This window comes from Carya illinoinensis, chromosome 15 (genome assembly GCF_018687715.1).
Source record: "Carya illinoinensis cultivar Pawnee chromosome 15, C.illinoinensisPawnee_v1, whole genome shotgun sequence".
In the NCBI taxonomy this organism is placed as follows: Eukaryota; Viridiplantae; Streptophyta; class Magnoliopsida; order Fagales; family Juglandaceae; genus Carya; species Carya illinoinensis.
Genome location: NC_056766.1, coordinates 40,568,652 through 40,576,357, shown reverse-complemented (window position 1 = coordinate 40,576,357; position 7,706 = coordinate 40,568,652). Strand labels below are relative to the sequence as shown.

Below are 7,706 nucleotides of genomic sequence, written 5' to 3'. Positions count from 1 at the left end.
CACTCCCTTTGCTCCTCTCATTCTCTCTCACCATCTCCTCTCTCTCTCTCTCTCTCTCTCTCTCTCAAATTGCCTTATGCTTCCCTACCCCAGCCAATTCCATGGGCCATTAGCCACAACCTTTCAAGCACCTTCGACCATATGAATGGATTGTTCCAAAGGTCTCAGAAATATCGATCTTTTTTATTTATTGATATTTTCATGGATGTTCGATCGACACTACAAGAATATGGTGTCGGGTAAGCGACCAAATCATTTCTATCCTCAAAGAAATCGACGCTAAAACTCCTCTTTTGAGGCCAATTTTACCTCGTTGTAACTTTCCACCGCTAAGCATGCAATTCAAGTAAGCAAATAGTTGTATTTATTTTTGTGGCGACAATAAAATCCTTTTGCAGTGTTTTATTCTCGACGCAAAACTTACCTCATTTACTATCATTTTATTTGCATCGATTAGGAATTTGTGACAAAATATACATTTTGCAACAAAAATAACATCGTTGCAATTAATTTAGACAATAAAAAAAAAATCAATTTCAACACCTTTGTGTCTTTTACAGAGAAATTATTTTTGCCATTAAATTTCATTTTTGTATTTGTGACGATTTTTTAACTATTTTCGTCAACACTAAATCGCTACAAAAAGATCACAATTAAATACGATGGAGTTTCATTACATACAATCAGTTTTATATATACTTTGTACACTTTATTTTTACATATATTTTGCATACTTCATTCGTATGATTATTTTTAATATAAAATAATTATTTTATATTAAAAAATTTGATGGAACTAATCGTATTAATAAAATATACAGAAAATACGTCGAGTTAGAGTTTTTGAATACAAACAATGGGAAAACCCTAAGTCCTAAAGTTTAAATTTTTTTCATTTCTTCTTCGCCCACCCTGAACCCCCGACGGTTCCCTCACTCTCATTTCTCCTCCCATTATCTCTTGCCATCTGCGCGCTCTCTCTCTCTCTCTCTCTCTCTCTCTCTCTCTCGGCCTCCCTGCACTGCCTTATGCTTCCTAATCCCAGCCAATCCCATGGGCCATCACTCACAACCTTTGAAGCAGCTCGACCCTATGAATGGAGAGCCAAAATTTCTTTCTTTTCCTGCTTTCCTGAAGTAGGGCAAAGGTTCCAAGACTCTCAAGGGGGAGATGCTTGAAGCCATTGCGCCTTTAGATCGCGGAGCAGATGCCACTGTCGAAGACCAGCAAAGCTGATCTGGTGGGATTGAATTCTTCTACTCTTACTTTTGGTTTGTTCTCTGGGTTATTGCTTTCTTTGGAAAAAGATTTTTGTGCTTTTTCGGTTACTTTGTTGTTTTTAATGTGTTAAAGTTGTGTTTTGGTTGCCGTTTGGAACTTGTTTTGATTATTGTTTGTTTGGAGATTTCGTCTATAAGGGTTTTGAGCTTTTTTGGTTCGTGTTGATTTTATTTTGTTTTGGAACAATTGTGGTTCCGGATGCTTAACTCCTATTACTTTGATATATAAGTTTACAGTTTAATTTGAAGACGTAGACATGTTATAGCATAACACAAGTCACCAACATTGTGCCCTTTCAAAAATGTTGCGAAATAAAGTCTAAATTTTTTCAAGTTCAATGGGTATTATAAGGCAATGGCCTGATTGGAATGCCCGTATTCTGTCTATTGCGTTGCGGGATAATGATTGAATTTTACTGACTTAGAACAGATTATACCATCTGTTCTTTGCTCTACAAGGCAGTGCATTGAAAAGCAATTCTTTTGTTATTTTTTTTTTAAAAATTTGATGCAGAGAAAGCAGGATGAAGTACCACTGGAAGCTACCCTCTGCAACAACAACAACATCAAAGCTTTTTGCCCTGGTCAGTGTTCCCATGATCCCGTGATTACAACTCTCTTCTCATCTTGCTTCTTTCCTTCCAATTTGATAACATCGGTTATTTATACCTATTGCCAACTTCCGGAGTGCTTGTTTTCTACTTTTTATGTTTTCTGGTTTCATTAGAGGTCGTGATAAATGCTTATGAGTTATCACCAAAGCATGGGAACCGATCTTTTCTAAACTGATTAGGTGGCATAGACTAGGCCAAAAAATAACATAATTGCTATTCTAACACAAGTGAAAATGTTTTCTATCACTAAAACGTACCCTTTTTGCTCCTTTTATCCCTGCATCTTCTAACACAAGTGGATTGTCATATATATCATCAAGGAAGCTTATGGATATCATTTAGTAAACTCTGATCAACATGGAAGATGCTTTGAGAAGCTTTAGTACACTATGACCCAATTTACTGATTGTTTTTTCTTAAAGCATTTCATACTTTCTGAAGAGCATGAGCACCTCTTTCCAAGAATATAATGATGCTTCCTCCTTCATTCCCCCCTCTGGAGAAAAGAATTTTCAGGAAAAATGTTTGCTTTAGAATTTCTTAGTTTGTTTTGCATAGCCAGAATGTTGCTTTCATTTTTAATGGTTTTTACATGTATGATAACAATGAGTTTTGTATAGTTATATTAATTTGAGCATTTTTTGAAAAGGTGAGGATTCGGTCTTGGATGAAATTGTGTGAACAAAATAGGCTAGGTATCCTTTGATGGAATAGTCTTTTTAGTTGAGGATGATTCACATTCTGTAAGTAGCAGTGAGCAAAGCATGCCAAATCAAATTTTTATGTTGTAATGTGAAATCGAATTGGGCAATTAATTATGTGATTCTACTCGAGGGATCAAATAATATAGCATATATTTGTGATTAGATATGTGATTAGATAATCTAGCACCATCTATGTGCATGCTAAATATGCTTTGAGATTCTGAAAAGATTTTGCTCTTTGCAAGTTGAGAGTCCCTGGATGCTGCGTTCATTGCAAAAGAATGTGGCAGCTATTGGAGTTGCACTCCAGGCTTTGTACTGGTTATGATGTTTGTAGGGTGCCTTTTGCGCAGGTGAACCATTCTCTCTCCTCTTGCTTCTTTCCTTCCAGTTGATAACATAGCTACATATGTGGTTTAAGAGATCTGAGTTTCTTGGATCCATATTCGTCTAAAACATCTGCCTAACTCAGGAAAATACCGTCTTTTCAGGAACTTTAAAGAAAGTATTAGGAGATAGAGTACCATTCTTGTCATGGGAATCGTGAGATCTTCATGAAAAAAAGTTTGCTTCTCCTAGAATAAGCTTTTTGAACTTTAAGCTAGATGTAATTGCATATTTGTAGAGAATATTACAAACCCAACCACACCTCCCCCCCAACCCCCCCCCCCCCCCAAAAAAAAACTCACAAGTTGGGGATGTTTCTCTGTAATTGTCATGTCTTGGTTTCTATGTAATTACTAATTATAAATTGTTTCTAATTTTTTTATATTTGTTATTGCGTGCTTCCTTTTATCAAAAGTAAAAAAAATCTTACAAATGGATATAGAAGAAATTTCTTTTATATTCATTTGTAAGATTTTTTTTTTTTTTAGTTTTCAAGGGTTTTTTTTGTGGCAAAATTATTTCGCCGCAAATTTTATTTGTGATAAAAAGGGGAGAAAATGTCTTTTTGGTCACATTTTTATTTGCCATGGTATATTCGCCACAAATAGGTTTTTTCCAACCAAAATTCAGTATTATAACTAAGATTTGCTAGTGAGAAAAACTAGCCCGAAAATTTTTTACCAGCAATAGTTAACCATGGTTGGTATACATTTGTGATAACAACGAAGACTATTTGTGGCAATATAAATAACTGCAAATTGTCAATGTTTTTGCGACATTATTACTATTCTAATTCCAAGATCATTACATGTTTTTGCAACATTATTACTATTACTATAATAATTCATGATTTTTCTAAACTCACAAAGATCGATCTTCAACCTTGAGCATTGTGGACTTGGAGGAGGCTGATAATGATATAAAATGAAGATTTGGATTTAGAACTTGGACTTGGATGTGCATAGTCATAGATGAGACCAACCTTTCTGCAGCATGGGTGGGATTTAGTTGGTGGTGGGCTCTTGGTGGGGTTTGTGTCATGGTGACGAGTGCAATTGACTTTGAAACTTCATTAAGTGGCGAAGAATCAGTCGCATTGCCACATTTGAATTATGAAGGTAGCCTCTTATCAAAATCAGGTCGCCTTATGGCACTATATTTCTTAATTTGTAGTTTGGAAGATCTATATCTATCGAGGAGTGACGTTATTAGTCTTCCCACATGCATCAAAAGTGTTGTTGGACTAAAGCACCTTGTGTTGACGGATTCCAAAAGCGTAAAAAAATTTCCAATTCAATACCAACAACTTAAGAGCACTTAAATGGATTGAATTGCTTGATTGCTATGAAATGTATGTGAATAAAGGGAATCATGTGGCAAATCCTTTGTTGACTGAGGTCTCTCTCTCTCTCTCTGTGTCTCTGATGTTTCTTTCTTTTGATACATGTTTGTGTATGTTTTGATTTATAATTTTATAGTTGAAGCTTTGTGACATATGTTTGGAATTGGCGGCGTTTTATTTCTGGGAAATACGATTCCTGAGTAGTTCATCCACCTTAAGGAGGCTTCAAATAATACTGAATCATGTGAAATAAATATTGATGGGAGTCTATATTTGGATGAGATAAGAGGAATTGCTCTGTGTCCTTCTCACTTGGACCTACTTATCTCTCAAATGAGCTAAAGAGTGCTTGATTAGCCTGAATATCCTATACATTTTTTGCCATTCAATTTCATGGGAAGAAATTCATTGTTGTTAGAATGCATCATTGTGTAATTACTAATTAAGGATCTGAGAGAGACTGAAGGTACAGTGGTCATTTTCAATATCTATTTATTTTTTGAAGTTTGAACCATGTACATTTCTTTTATGCTAATTATAAATTTCTATTTTTCTTTCTTCTTTTTTTTTTTAACAGGATTTTTAAAACTTGACAGTTACAGATTTCTCTGATTGTCAATTTCTAACAAGCATCTCGGACCTTTCAAAGAACTCACATTTGAAGGATAAGACTCATTTAGTTGAAGTTCACCATTCTATTGGATTGCTCAATGAGCTTGTTCCTTTCAATCATAATCAATGCAATAGCCTCAGGAATCTTCCCAGAAGACTGAAGTTGGATCTTTAAAATCACTTGACCTTGAAGGTTGCTCAAGCCTTCAAAGCGTTCTTGAATTTGAATGTTCAATGGAAACTTTAGAATACATTAACCTTTCCTACTCTGCGTTCAAAGAAATATCTCCATCTATCAGGCATATCATTGGTCTTCGGGTTTTATATCTAGGAGGTTGCCAAAACTTTTTGCATATCTCAAATTACATTCTTCAGTTGCAGCAGATGAAGACACTTTCTTTGGAGCTTGAATATGAAAGAAGGTGGAGGGTAAAGGACAGTGCGGTATGCATTTTGCTTTGTCTACAAATGAATATGAAACTTCATCAAGTGGAGAATCACTCTCGTTGCCACATTTGAATACAAATCAGGTCTCTTTAAGGCAATATAATACTTTCGTAGTTTGGAGGATACTATTAGTCTTCCCACATTCATCATAATTGTTGTTGGATTGAAGCACCTTGTTGACGGATTGGCTGCAACTTTAAGGAATTATAAAGCATCAATCCAATATAGAGCAGGTGTGTTAATGGATCGATGCATCTCATTGGAAAGCTTTCCAGAATATAAAGAAGTTCCAAGTCAAAATCAGCAACTTAAGAGCACTTGGATATATTGAATTGCTCAAATGTCATGACACGTCTGTGTTTTTTTTCTTTTTTACATGTTTGTGTGTGTTTTGATTTATAATTTTTTGGTTGAGACTTGTGATATATGTTTGACAGGGACATCTAAATGACTATTTTGGCGGCATTATTCTTTTGGGAGATACGATTCCTGAGTGGTTCAACCACTATAACGAGGCTTCAAATAATACTAAATCATGTGAAATAGATATCGATGGGAGTGATCTACATTTGGATGAGATCAGAGGAATAGCTCTTTGTGTTGTTATTAAAGCAGATTTTGAAAGCTCTACATTCCATCTCTTCCATTTTCGAGTGTTGAGATCATTATTAACTGTGCACAAATAATATAATAGCTCTTTGTGTTGTTATCATAGGGAGTTCTAATTTGCTCTAGAGGCTTTTAAGCCAAACAGGAAAGGTCTAAATCTTGACACAGGGATTTCAGAATCTGGAGATCATGTATGGTAGAAGTACTTTGCTCTAGATTAGCCTTTTAAGCTAATGGGTAAGATCTGAATGTTGAGTTTTATTGTAATTCAAGCTCATCATACATTAAGAGTCGCGGAGTCGATTTGCTACATAAGCATGCATGTAGAGAAAGCAAAAGATCATTAAGATGTCCTCTATCTATCAACATGATTACGACTTGAATCTAATTGCCATCAACAACACAACATGAATGATCAATCTACCAGTTTTTCTTCATTCATTACCTAAAATCCTTGTTTTGTTATTTATTAACTTTCAAATTGCGCTCTTAAAACTAAAATATACAAAGCTAGTTTTGATCTTCACATGGGACCCCGTAATAATTCCTCTTTTGCTCCAAAGTTGACAACTCAATATGGTGGTGTGAGGTCTATATGTGATCCTACTTTGTGTTGGCATGCATATTAAATCTGTATACAAAATACTAAAATAGATGCACTCTTTATTTTTCCTTATTTCTTAGGAATATTGCTTGTCATATATACCACCATTTGCTCAGAAGCACACAGCTTGATCTTGGCCATTTTTACTTGAGGATGGTGAAAGCTAATTAGTCTAGATAGGTGGCACGACCCTCTTGTATGGAAATTCTATTATTGAAGACGTAGTGTCATGTGGATATTGCGCATAATGTTATAGTGCAGGAACATGATCTCGAAGATATTGTTCTAATCAGAGATTAGGTAGGTTCAACTCTAAGATCTACAAATTGCCTTCATGGAACATGTACCATAACCAATAGGGTGTTGATCCTATTGGACTTTGATTCATTTTGAGCTTTTTATTTCAGCATGCTTTTGGGTCTAAATAATCATATAATGTTTCGTCTGTTGAATTTACATCATTTTATAAATTTAGTACTGATTTAAAAATTATCAAAACTAATGAAAATTCTTCTATTCCTTTCTATTCCATTCCCTCCTATACTCCCAAACGAAGTAGATATGATCATGATCTTCTAAAAATATTGTAAATAAAAATGTGATAAAAATTATGATTATCGTAAACAAAGTAGGACATATACATGGTTTTATTTTTCTTGAAGTGTTGAACCATTTCACTATTATTGATATAATTCTCATAGTATCTCATTATCCAAACATGTCCTAAATTTAAGAGAAATATAGTTCTTCCTCTTACATTTTTGCTCTAATCATACATGTTTCAAATTAAATGAGTAACTACTAAAAATGCATCACCTCAATATACACATGAAGTATGATGCACTTTCAATTAGAAAGTGATATCAATTGCAATGTTGGTGGAACAATCTAAGGTTTAAAATTGAAAGTTATTCAGATGAAGCAATCTTCAAAAGTGGTGGTCGGAGTCCATCTGATATACAATAATGACGATTTCATGGATCGTATTCAATCTTTAAAAAGATCGATGCCGAGATGATGGTGATCCACATATTCAACTTTCAAAGAGATATTGAGATTTGAAGCCACCTTCAAAAGTGTCAAATATATATATATATATAACTTTACT

General features: G+C 34.5%; 1 long non-coding RNA gene across 12 annotated transcripts; it reads left to right on the top strand.

Annotated features, from left to right (window-relative positions):
• Positions 1-894: 894 nt before the first annotated feature.
• LOC122296460 lies at positions 895-6,382 on the top strand. Of its 12 annotated transcripts, XR_006238559.1 has the most exons (6): positions 895-1,239; positions 1,794-1,863; positions 2,843-2,950; positions 3,089-3,161; positions 3,854-5,618; positions 5,823-6,382. It is a non-coding gene; the product is annotated as an uncharacterized LOC122296460 (long non-coding RNA). The 12 variants fall into 12 exon arrangements; XR_006238557.1 differs by lacking the exon at positions 3,089-3,161; XR_006238552.1 differs by having other exon boundaries at positions 3,089-5,618.
• Positions 6,383-7,706: the final 1,324 nt, after the last annotated feature.